Here is a 13,431-nt window from a genome sequence, read left to right as displayed (position 1 = left end):
GGATCTTCCTGTCTTCTTTGTTGTGTAAATAATATACAGATTCGATAAGACACAGAGGATCTTCCTGTCTTCTTTGTTGTGTAAATAATATAAAGTTATAGAAGGTTGGTTAAGATATTCTGTAACAAGGTTGATGAAAGAACTTTATTGTTAATATGTCCCGAGGTGGGACAGCGGTAAAAGTACAGACTTACAACGCTCAAATCCAGGGTTAGAGTCTTCACTCTGAGCACAGTAAGTAGTTTAATGGGAGTTTACTCTAAAAATAAAAAATAAACAGACTTGCTAAATATGTTTTGTTTTTTGTTTGTTTTGTTTTTGTTTTTGAATTTTGCACAAAGCTACTCGACGGTTATCTGTTCTAGCCGTCCCTAATTTAGTATTGTAAGACTAGAGGGAAGGCAGCTAGTCATCACCACCCACCACCAACTCTTGGGCTACTCTTTTACCAAAGAATAGTGGGATTGACCGTCACATTATAATACCTCCACGGCCGAAAGGGGAGCATGTTTGGCGCGACAGGGATGCAAACCCGCGACCCTCAGATTACGAGTCGCACGCCTTAACACGCTTGGCCATGCCGGGCCCTCTAAATGTGTAATGTTAAGAAATGGAAGAAAAATTTCTCTCATAATTATATGAGTGTTAAGAAATAAAAGTATAAATGAAATTTTCCGACAAAATCTTTGAAAGGGCAAATTAATTTTCAGAGTTTCTCTGCGTATGTTTTGTTTTCTTTTGAATAGCAAAGCCATTTCGGACTACCATCTTTATTCGCCTTGAGAAACCGAGCCCCTGGTGGGGCAGCGGTAAGTTTGCAAATTTACAATCCCAAAATCAGAGATTTTGCACCTTTGTTCATTTCGTATCGTTTTGTTTTTGAGCAAAAATTGATAAAGAAACAGTGTCATCTTACGCAACAATGTGCCAGGACAAGAGTAAATAATAATTGTTGGAACAGCTGTATACGTTGGAAGATAATGAACTTCACGTGTTGAGGGGTACACTGTGCATTGTTGTTTTGTTTGTTTTGAATTTCGCGCAAAGCTACACGATGGCTATCTGCGCTAGCCATCCCTAATTTAGCAGTGTAAGACTAGAGGGAAGGTAGCTAGTCATCATTACCCACTGCCAACTCTTGGGGTACTCTTTTACCAACGAATAGTAGGATTGACTGTCACATTATAACGCCTCCACGGCTGAAAGAGCGAGCCTGTTTGGTGTGATGGGGTTTCGAATCTGCGACCCTCGGATTATTAATTGAGTGCCTTAACCACCTGGCCATTCCGAGCCGCACTGTTGGTATTCATTTCATCATAAATATGCTAATTACAGAAAAGGTCGCTTGTGTGTATGTATCTAATTAAGTGAGAGTCATATTTCCTAGTATCGATAAAGCGAAATTGAATATATAAATTATAGTTTCTGATCTGCTCGAAAATCATAAGAAAAGGCATAGCTGGAGTGATTAAACGACACATGTTGAATATATAGTTTCGCAAATTGAACTTTTTTTTTTTTTTGTCCACAATTTTTTCCCAAAATGAACGTAGTTGTGTGTATACTGAGTATTGTGTTACATACACGTAAAAAAATAAAAATTTTGATCAAGCTTAACTACGTAAATAATGCCGCTAGTTTTGACATTATATTATATTAATGTCTAATCATTATATATGTTCTTAACAGTGGCCCAAGTGTGGCTTCACAATTGCGGGAGGGGAGTAGTAAAAGGTAGATTAGAGGGGCTTGACAAACTTAAAAAATAAAGGGAATAAATGTAGGGGCTTAATTACTTTTATTAGGGGGTATCTTTGTATGTATGCCACTGATTCTAAAGCACTGTATAGCACACGTGCTGTTCGATACGAGGTTTTAGTTTTGGATATATATATATATAGTACGTGATTTTGATTTGATGTATGTTACAAATAGGCACACACGCATATAATCTTCATGTGAGAAAAAACAACAAACCAAAGTGAAAGACGCGAAATCGGTATTTACCCAATGAGCCAGACAAGACAATTTTAAAATATAAAAGTTAGCTATTATAGTGCCATCTGGAGGTTTTTATGGCGAACGAAAGGTGATCACGTAATAAGTATAACGTAAAAATTTAACTTTTGGTTTAAAGCAGGTAATGAACTAACATCCTGTCGCGCAACTTCTATTGTTCAGTTTAATAAAGATTGAGGCCAATGAGACAAAATAAATGACAGAATAAGCTTTACAAGAAAAACTGTTTAGTTCCACGAAAGACGCCAGAATGGGCGTTACATGTAAGTAGGTCAACTCTTCTTTTAATATTATAACCGTGACAGGCTAAAGATTACCACTTTCTCAGTATTTTGGTTGTTTGGTTAATTACTCAGGTCTGTTTGTTTATTAATTAATTAATTTTCTTTGGTAGACATTTTTTACTTAGCATGGATAGACTCAGGGGCGCAAGATGATTGGACAAATGTTTAATGTAATGAAACGTCATATAACTGAATTCTGCTTTTTTGTTGAGTAATATCTAAGAAGTCCCATCATTGCTTTGTTTTGAAGTTAAGTACAAAGCCAAGGGTATCGAAACCTGGTTTCTAGAGTTGTAAGACTGAAAACAAACCGCTGTGCTGTTAGGGGCCCTGTACCATCATAGCAAGAATGTATCTCATACGTCTTCTGAGCAATGGAAGACACAAACCTTGAGCGATCTCTGTGAAACTGAGTTCTTCCAGAATGAAAAAGGCCCGGCATGGCCAGGTGGATAAAGCATTCGACTCGTAATCTGAGGGTCGCGGGTTCGAATCCTCGTCACACCAAACATGCTCGTGCTTTCAGCCGTGGGGGAGTTATAATGTGGGTTTGCGGTGAGTGGTGATGACTAGCTGCCTTCCCTTTAGTCTTACACTGCTAAATTAGGGAAGGCTAGCGCAGATAGCCCTCGTGTCACTTTGCGTGAAATTCAAAACAAAAGAACAAACCAGAATAAAAAGCTGTAAAACATTTGTAACAGTCAATACAAACAACCACCAGTGTTCAACTTTCAGCTTTCGATATCAACGACATGCTACCATCCAAAATATTTACTTTACTCGAAGAAGTTTACCCTTCATTTTTTATTCGTCTTTCAAGGATGATAAAATTTCGAGTTTCCCTCGTTCAACATTACAGATTTATTTAGGTTTGTCTTTTTTAATTTAAAATGGTCACTGATTATTTATTACATAATGACGCAATGATGCTTGAATTATTCTGGCCAACATAATTCCATAGATCCACATCAAGAGAAACAAACTGCTAAAAGTAACCAATGTCTCACCGATGATTTCTTTATGTCATATGCTATACAGTCTAAAACATGTTCATCATGCATTATCTCACCAATGGTTTCTCTATGTCACTTTTATATAGTCTGAAACGTGTTCATTTTACATTATCTCACCAATGGTTTCTTTGTGTTACTCTTATATAGTCTGAAACGTGTTCATTTTACATTATCTCACCAATGGTTTCTCTATGTCACTTTTATATAGTCTGAAACGTGTTCATTTTACATTATCTCACCAATGGTTTCTCTATGTCACTTTTATATAGTCTGAAACGTGTTCATTTTACATTATCTCACCAATGGTTTCTCTATGTCACTTTTATATAGTCTGAAACTTGTTCATAGTGCATTATCTTACCAGTGGTTTTTCTATGTCACTCTTGTATAGTCTGAAACTTTTTCATTGTGCATTATCTCACCAATGGTTTTTCTATGTCACTTATGTCACTTGTATATAGTCTGAAACTTGTGTATTATGCATTATCTCACAAATGATTTTTCTATGTCACTCTTATATAGTCTGAAACGCGTTCATTGTGTAGTATCTCATAAATGGTTTCTCTATGTCACTCTGATATAATCTGAAACGTGTTCATTGTGCAGTATCTCATAAATGGTTTCTCTATGTCACTCTGATATAATCTGAAACGTGTTCATTGTGCAGTATCTCATAAATGGTTTCTCTATGCAACTCTTACATAATCTGAAACGCGTTCATTTTGCAGTATCGACGATGTAATATTATACACTTTGTTCTGAAACAGTCATTGTTTTAAAGTCACGAATGTTTACTATTATAATTGAAATATTTCTCTACATGAGAACCACAGTTCACGTGTCTCATTGTATATAAAACCAAGGTGCCATTCTCAACACAAAAATGTTCATACCGACAAGTGATTTCATTTCGATACGTTTCCGAAGCATTTCTAAACACTTTCCTAATCCGAGATGTCTGCCTCTATAATAATCTTTATTACACATAACGCTGCTTCTAATAATGATGTCCACTATCATTAGATATTTCAAATGTGTTACTAGCAACATTCTTCATGGTCAATAATGTCCACTTTTATCATTCTAGATTAACAAAATATACCACATTTATGTCTCTAATCAGTTACGTTCACTCTGGTTAGTGACTTCATTACATTTTATCTTAGTTAACGCTTCTTAATCCAAACTAATCGTTGTCATGCAATATTTAGACGATTTCTTCTGATGTTCCTTATTTTGTTGTTTGCTTATTAAATACAAAGTTACAAAATAGGCTTTTTATAGAATGCCCACTGACTTTTAGCGTTGTAAGACCTCACACTCGCCACTAATTTTAAGATACTGTGTAGCTGATCATGATGTATTGAATTCACAATTTTCTATCAAATACAACGTATTAATTAACTTGTTAAAGTCGTTTCTCTTTAACATTTATGCTATGAATGAGAATAGTTTTTCCCCTTACAGCTTTTTAAGTTAAATAAGAACCAGCACTAGCATTGGAAAATCATACTTGAGTGTTAATAACTAATATCAGTTTGCTTTGATACATGAAATATTTAGTTGAATGATACACTGTTTAATAACAACGGTCCACAGTAATATATCAAATGCTTATTGGAATGGGATATTGTTTAATAATATCGGTTAACGGTAATACATGAAATGCTTAGTTGAATGGAATACTGTTTAATAATATCGGTTAACGGTAGTACATAAAATATTTATTGGAATAAGATACTGTTTAATAATATCGGTTAACGGTAATACATGAAATATTTAGTTGAATGGGATACTGTTTAATAATATTGGTTTACAGTAATATATCAAATACTTATTGGAATGGTATAGTGTTTAATAATATCGGTTAACGGTAATACATGAAATATTTACTTGAATGGTATAGTGTTTAATAATATCGGTTAACGGTAATACATGAAATATTTACTTGAATGGTATAGTGTTTAAGAATATAGTGTTTGAAGAATGGCTACTATTAAATGATATATTATCCAACAGTATTAAATAATACGTGGTGAATAAAATAATTTAATTCCATGATATAGTGTTGAATGATATACTTATTAACAATATCGGTTCAGGTTGATAAATATTCAACTGAAATATACAACGTTGAATGGTACTGTGTGTATCTTTGTTTGTTCCATATATTCGCAGAAAGCTAATCTTCAACTCGTAGACCAGAGAGAACACAGTTAGTCAATAGTATTAACTGTTAACATTTGAGCTACTATAATTAAATAGTAGAATTTAACCGTCATTTGAACGTATCCATGGCTTCAAATAATGAAAAGTAATTTTTCAGCAACTCGAACCTCCGAATCTCTGTCGTATATACTAAATACAAAGCCATGCTCTTGTAGCAAATAAAGTTTTCAGTGAAAGGATGCTATGGCGTAAAAATGTTACTTACTTGTATCTGGCTTCCTAAAAACTAGCAAAGATTTTTTTCATGAAAATTAATTCATTAAATTTTAAGAAAAAAATTTTTTCGTTTACGTTTTGTGCAAGAATTATTTTATAAAGAATACGCGGATGCACCAATAACGAAAAAAACTGTCCACCATTTAAGTTAAAGCAATTGTTGCGTCCATTTAATCATAAAACAAGCAAAACCAGTTAAAAATAATTAAGGGTATCTTTTAAATATTTATGCTAATGATTTCGTGGTAAAAATGTTTATACATCTATCTAATTATATATATATATTTATTACATTAACGATGTATGAAAGTGCTGTGCATCAGTTATTTATCAAGTCCGTATTAAAACACATATAATAAATGTTAACGAAACGGTTCTACAAATCAACCCGTATTATGTTTAATAACTGTTCACCGCTTTCACTTTCAAGTAATTAAAATTTGGCTGCTTTACACCATGACACTTTCGTTAACCAATCATATTCTGCGACATTATACATCACATTTATACGTACTCCAATCCTGTTTCCCTGTATCACATAGTCTTAAGCGGTCAAGCTCAAGTATAATAACATCCTACTTTAAAATGACTGGAGTCATTGTGTCATCACTATGCCAGGAAAAAACATCGATTTTCGATGTATTTTTTAAATTTTGTTTTTAAACGAATTTTTATATACCACAAAACAACTACAAGGTGGTTTTGTTTGTTTCAGAGTACAAATAGAAAAAAAAAGGCTTCCTTAAAATATTGCAAAAAAATAAAAATTAAAATTAAAGTTCGGTGAAACGTTTACTTTCCAAAAATCAATTAGATGGAATCGTTACTTTGCAGAATGCAGACATATGAAGATTTTACTTCTCAGAAAGCAGATATATTTTGTGATTTTATTTCCCACAAAGCAGATATGTGAAGTGTTTACTTTTAGGAAGTAAATTTGTGGAATGTTTACTTCCCTGAAAGCAGATATATGGAGTTTTTACTTCCCAGAAAACAGATATGTAGAGTTTTTACTTCCCAGAAAACAAATATGCGGAGTTATTGCTTCCTAGAAAGTAGGCAGAGGCATTTATGCTTTCTACAAGGAGACGTGGAGTTTGAAAGTTGTTAAAACTAACACAAATAGTTGACTTAGTTGTGATTTTTGATAACACATGAACTTAGAATGGCGACAGCCTGAAACATTTATTAACTTCCATGGTTCTATGAAATCACAACGTTGCCTTCTCCAACGCCTACCTGTTTGATAAGTTTAAAAGCTTGATATCAACAAACTTCGAATACTTAATATTTCTGAATTGTACGGCTGAAGCTTGGTTAGGTATTCCTTCCGTCAGAAACACAGCCAAGTAGGAAGGAAAATTTGTACATTCATCTATAAATAACAAATACCTATATTTATGTATCTACAACTCACTGGTAATAAGAGTTCATCGAGGCCTCAATTTGCTGAACCATCTAAACATACACACAGATGAGTCGACACGCACTAAAACAATCATTTTGAGTATACGTTTCCGCTCAACAAAGGGCAGTGTTTTTGTTTGGCCAAACACAAATGACCACCACACACGATACAAGAAAGGCTTTGAACTAATTATCTTATTCTATGCTCGACGCCCAATGACCCTATTCGACTGCCACTTATAAGCAGCTGTTTTGACAAGACCATAGATTTGGCATCTGCCTCAATCGTAACAATATTGTGGCTCTGTAAGCTGACTTTGGTATTCAAAATTTAAAAGAATGTTAGCCAGTGTGTACCTGAAACAGTTATATTTTAGGAAGTTTTCACCGGACAATATATATAATTTTCTTGCCAGGTTTTGTAACAAAACGAAATTGGATATCATGAAAAAATTTGGTCAGGTCTAACAGTTTGAAATTACCTAGGTAGTGAGTAGTACCTTATTGAATATATACGATATAAAGAGAAACAGAGAGATAGATAAACAGATGTTTGCTTATTTCTTATTCACATTGTAACATTAAGTTACCTCTGTCTAGTGCGTAGATACCAACTGAAAACTGTATTCAGTACTCTGAACATTCTGTATAAATCGCCTTTCGTAATACAAATCCTTCGTAATTAAACTTTAAAGAGCTTGTTTTGAGCTTTGTAAGTAAAATTGCGTTAAAGCTAAGCTTGAATTATGGAGAAGAGTATCTAATAACACGTTCTTATCCATCTAATATAACATTTTCAATTACTCAAAGTTTACATTATACAGCATAACAGAAAATATACCCGTCAAGGAAATTATAACGGCTTCCTACTGGCTTATAATGGTTTTATTACTTCTTCATCTTTGCTACGTAGAATGGTTTGTCTCGCGGGAAGTCCACCAACGTATGTTTCTTTTGTTTCCTCAGAAGATATTTACGTGTTTTTTTTTTTTTTTGGACATTTTCATTGTAAATGGTTTGAAAAGTTGAACAGTACGTATAAAGTTCAAACTGTTCCTGTAGTTATAACGTGAACTACGAGTTATTATGTGAGAGTTATGGTTAAATAACGTACTATAAAGTATAGCCGTTTGGTTCTTAGGTGTCTTTAAGGTGGTACACACTCACCACGCAACAAAACATTGCAGCTTCAATACAAAGAGAAATAATGTATGTATTTGTAATGTATTTTTGTTGCCGTGGTATTTAAAGCATGATTCATAACTCTGGTAGTTCCGGTTATAATTTTAACTGTGTCAGAATGCCAAGTGGTGTGTTAAAACTGTTTTAGAACGCTAATAAGTGTGTTAAAACTGTTTTAGGATGCTAATAAGTGTGTTAAAACTGTCTCAAAATGTCAAGAGGAGTGTTAAAACTCAGTGATGTCGAGAAACCCACTTGTTGAGAAATTTATATGCAAAAACGGCTCGTTTGGGTTGAGAAAATATTTTACATAGAAGAGCGAACAACATTTCGACCTTCTTCGGTCATCGTCAGGTTCACAAAGAAAGAGGTAACTGACCGGAAGCTGACCACATGTTTGAAAGGGGTTGTGTAACTGACTAAATAAAGAAACAAACATAAACAAACGCAAAATTAAAGAAGCCTTACTTATACAACAACTTAAACCCAAAATAAACCAATATAAAGGAACGCCATTATACCTATATAAATAAAATTATATATTCAAACATTTAACACCGCCCTCTACATTCCGACACTCAGTTACACAACCCCTTCCAAACATGTGGTCAGAAACGTTGTTCGCTCTTTTATGTAAAATATTTTCTCAACCCAAACGAGCCGTTTTTGCATATAAAAGAGTGTTAAAACTGTTTTAGAACGCTAATAAGTGTGTTAAAACTGTTTTAGGATGCTAATAAGTGTGTTAAAACTGTCTCAGAATGTCAAGAGGAGTGTTAAAACTGTTTTAGGACGCTAATACGTGCGTTGAAACGTCTTTGGATACAAAGCTGTGTGTTGAATTGGTTTATCACGCCAAGAAGTGAACTTTAGTTTAAATACATTATTAGTCTATTTCACTCTATCAAACCACTGTGTTCTTACTTATTTCGGTTTCACTCTATCAACCCACGGTGTTCTTACTTATTTCGGTTTCACTCTATCAACCCACGGTGTTCTTACTTATTTCGGTTTCACTATATCAATCTACGGTGTTCTTACTTATTTCGTTTCACTCTATCAGACCACTGTGTTCTTACTTATTTCGGTTTCACTGTATCAAACCACTGGGTTCTTAGTTATTTCAGTTTCACTCTATCAACCCACTGTGTTCTTACTTATTTCGTTTCACTCTATCAGACCACTGTGTTCTTACTTATTTTGGTTTCACTCTATCAACCCATTGTGTTCTTACTTATTTCGGTTTCACTCAATCAACCCACTGTGTTCTTACTTATTTCGGTTTCACTCTATCAAATTACTGTGTTCTGACTTATTTCGATATCAAACTAGTAGCCTCATACATATCATGAAAACGATGGTCTAATATTTTCTTTGTTGCTGTAAAAGGAATTTCAAGATCTGAATAAGAGTGATTATTATGTCCGCAAGGAATTTGAAAAAAAAATAAATAAATAAATAAAAGAATTAAAGGAATGCAAAGCACGTGAAAGGATTGGCACAAATCCAAGTACAGGACGTATTCATTGTTACTATTTTTTCTACAAATGATTATAAAAAGAATATGAACCACCATAGCACAAAGAAGTAGATGTTAGTTGTAGAAAAGTCATTTTTTGTGTGTGTTATTTAGTGACACAACCACATTCAACCATATTTTTATTCCCTAATATTCTTAACGATTTAAAATAATTTTTTCATTTACATCACTTCTAAACTCAAGATAACAAAATTAAATAGTTTCGATTAATACCATTAAGAAGCAACCATTCATCTTATAACTGTTACTTAATTCGTTATCATTATTAGAAAGCCATTTTTAAGAATGCCAGTTTTTCTAAAACATCATATTTTACGACGCATTTGAGAAACTTTATAAAAAATTCCACACGTTTTTTCTCTCTTATTTTTGTCTTCTGGATTTACCATCAAGACTTGAATTATGATTATTAAATTTCACTTTTGGTTCCAATGCGTGAAAATAGCATAGTTTCCATGACGAAATTTTGCTAATGTTTTTCTCTCTTAAATGCTTTACCTCAAATAGCATTATAGTCTCTTGTTTTTTTTTATTCATACTATTATTAGAGATCGTAGCCCTGTTATTTCTTGTCTCCACAGTTGGTGTAATGCTCGGAAAGTCTTTCATTCAGTTTTATATAATACCCACTTGCATGGGGCTTAAGGGGTGTAGAACTTGTTGCAACTCAAAGATTAAGGATGTTGCAACTTGGGGATGAGATATTAAATCGAAGCTTGAGTCACGCAACCAGAAGGTTTGGCTATTTTCTTCCCTTGAAAGTTTTAGTAGGGGATTCCTAAGTCTGACATATAATGAGAGTGGACAGAAAAATATTTCTTATTGATGATCCATACTACTGCAGCTCACAGAAAAATGTAGAGGGCGCTGGTGACCAAAGATGGCCGAATTGTGATATTTTGTAAAAATTGAAAGTTTCTTGTAGTCTTGGTACCAGGGCTTTACCAAGAGTTATACAGAAAATGTAATTTTAATGTTTCTGTCAATATGATATTCGCCATACATTGCTATTAAGTTATGGACACACCATAAAAGAAATTCAATTTTCTCGGAGAGCCATGGCGGGCGCGTAACGCACCTACCACGCCCTCGTGCAAAAGGGGCGAAAGCTTTCGTCGAGCTTTGTGCTACTGCTTTATCGATCGGGGGTGGAGCAAGTACCCACACGGGTTTTCCTGTAGATTTATTTGGAAGTAGAAGACGTGGAATACATAACACGCACCAACATAGGCTTAGTGGTCAACTAATGCTGAGCTAAGTGTAGGAATAAAGACACCTGGCACACAACACACACACACTTTTATTATCTGCTACACACTAATGCACGTTTAAATTTACGAATTTAGGCTTAACGTTATACATTATGTCCTTAATGCATTATATCAGGTGATAGACTTTTTACCTTGCAACAGCTTTACTGCACATGTACACACACAGAAAACGTCTTTTAGTGTTATTGCAAAAATCTATTCACAATCTTATTGGTTGGTTCCGCTTCCTTTTCTTTTTCAGTATCTTACTGAAAGCTAAACTATCTAACTAAAATACATTTACTAAAACTACAGTCCATCAGTTTCTTCAAAATTGCTTTATTCATATATAACAGGGCAACTAGCATGTTCCACTATTCATATCTCGAATAAATTTGTCTTCTCTTTGAACTATTACTTAACTAATTAGAAACAGCAGATAATTCTGCTACACACTACTATCGAGGCAAGCTTTATTTATTTACGTCTTTGAAACGTTTTGTATTTTCTGACCTGTTGGTCTGTTTAATAAAGTGTAAAGGAACATCTTACATTATTTAAAGTAGTACATGCCATACATAGTATTTTGATGTTAAAAATCTTTGTAATCTGTGTATGGTCTTTTATTTTGCTTTGAAACTATTTAAGAAATTCTTTAGTACGTATGTTTGTGAACGTTCATAAAGTTACGTTTTTAACGTAAAGGTTTTGTGAATTCTGAGTTACACTTACGTAGCCTCTATGTAACAGATATCTAGTTACAAACTGATCAGAAGGACAGTTTCTAGCCATATTGGTGTAGTTTCGGTCTTCTGTCAGAACGAACTATGTTTAATGGCTGTTGGTCTAATATTTATTTTAAGCACATTGTGTATCTGTATATATATAGTAAGCTTTCAACAGAAGCAATGTTTCTTTGTTTGTTTGTATTTAAGCTCAAGGTTCGGCATGACCAAATGGTTAGGGTGCTTAACTCGCAAGCTTAGGGTCCCGGGTTCGACTCCCCTTCCACAAAATATGCTTGCCCTTTCATCCGTATGGACGCCATAAAGTAACGGTCAACTTTACTATTCACTAGTAAAATAGTAGCTCAAGTGGTTGGTGATGACCTCCCTCTAATCTTCCACTGATAAATTAGCGACGACACACAGAAAGAAACAAATTTAAGCACAAAGTTACAAATTGGTAATTGAAGACCTAATTATAACATTATAAGCCCTCAAATATAACTGGGCGAGTTATAAAGTGATATTAAATCCTACTAATTTAACAGTTAGTTAACAGTAACATTGGTTTTGTCTGCTTGCTCTCCTGATAAGCGGTTTTAAGTCAGGGATAGCTATTTCTGAATCTTGAGAGCCTCTGTTGACCTCATGTCGGATAAGGTTGAAAATATCAATCTGACAAAATAACAAATGATCAAAACTTTGCCGTAGAAGTAATTATAATTAAATGAATTGAGTGATTATAAACAATCTTAACACAGGCTTCAATATAGGAATATTGTTTGTTTTTGAATTTCGCGCAAAGCTACACGAGGGCTATCTGCGGAAGCCGTCCCTAATTTAGCAGTGTAAGACTAGAGAGGAAGGCAGCTAGTCATCACCACCCACCGCCAACTCTTGGGCTACTCTTTTACCAACGAATAGTGGGATTGACCGTCACATTTTAATGCCTCCACGGCTGAAAATGCGAGCATGTTTGATGTGATGGGGATACGGACCCGCAACCCTCAGATTACGAATCGAATGCCTTAACCACCTGGCCATGCCGAGCCCTCGTAAGACTCAGTAAAACAAAATAATTTCACTACATAATATTCTTGTTCCCTGATTTACTGGGTTTATAAAGTGCAAAAATTCATGATGAGGAAAAACCACTTGAAGTAAAAATGTATTCTCAAGATGGCTGGTATGAGTATTAAAACTTTAATTAATGATGATGACCTAAGAAGCTCCTAACGTTGTGCTGTACTTTAATTTAATTAATGTTTTAATACCCATACCAGCCGTCTTGAGAATACATTTGTATTTCAAGTGGGTTTCACGTCATCGCGAATTCTGACAGCCAATTACACTATTCGTTGGTAAGATTTGGATTGTTTGGTTTGTTTTAAAATTCGCGGAAAACTACACGAGAGCTATCTGTGCTAGCCGTCCCTAATTTTGCAGAGTAAGACTAGAGGGAAGATAGCTAGTCACCATCACTAATTGCCAACTCTTGGGCTACTCTTTTATCAAGGAATAGTGGGATTGATCGTACCATTATAATCCCCCCGCGGCTGAAAGGGC

At 34.4% G+C, this 13,431-nt stretch overlaps 1 protein-coding gene across 4 annotated transcripts in view; it reads left to right on the top strand.

The window, feature by feature from the left end:
* LOC143228960 (uncharacterized) overlaps positions 1-13,431 on the top strand; it is a 154,287-nt gene that overhangs the window by 126,838 nt on the left and 14,018 nt on the right. The gene's annotated exons all lie outside the window — the stretch shown is intronic.

Source organism: Tachypleus tridentatus, chromosome 10 (assembly GCF_004210375.1).
Source record: "Tachypleus tridentatus isolate NWPU-2018 chromosome 10, ASM421037v1, whole genome shotgun sequence".
NCBI lineage: Eukaryota > Metazoa > Arthropoda > Merostomata > Xiphosura > Limulidae > Tachypleus > Tachypleus tridentatus.
Note: the sequence above shows the minus strand (reverse complement) of the source record. Positions and strands in the feature narration are given on the sequence as shown.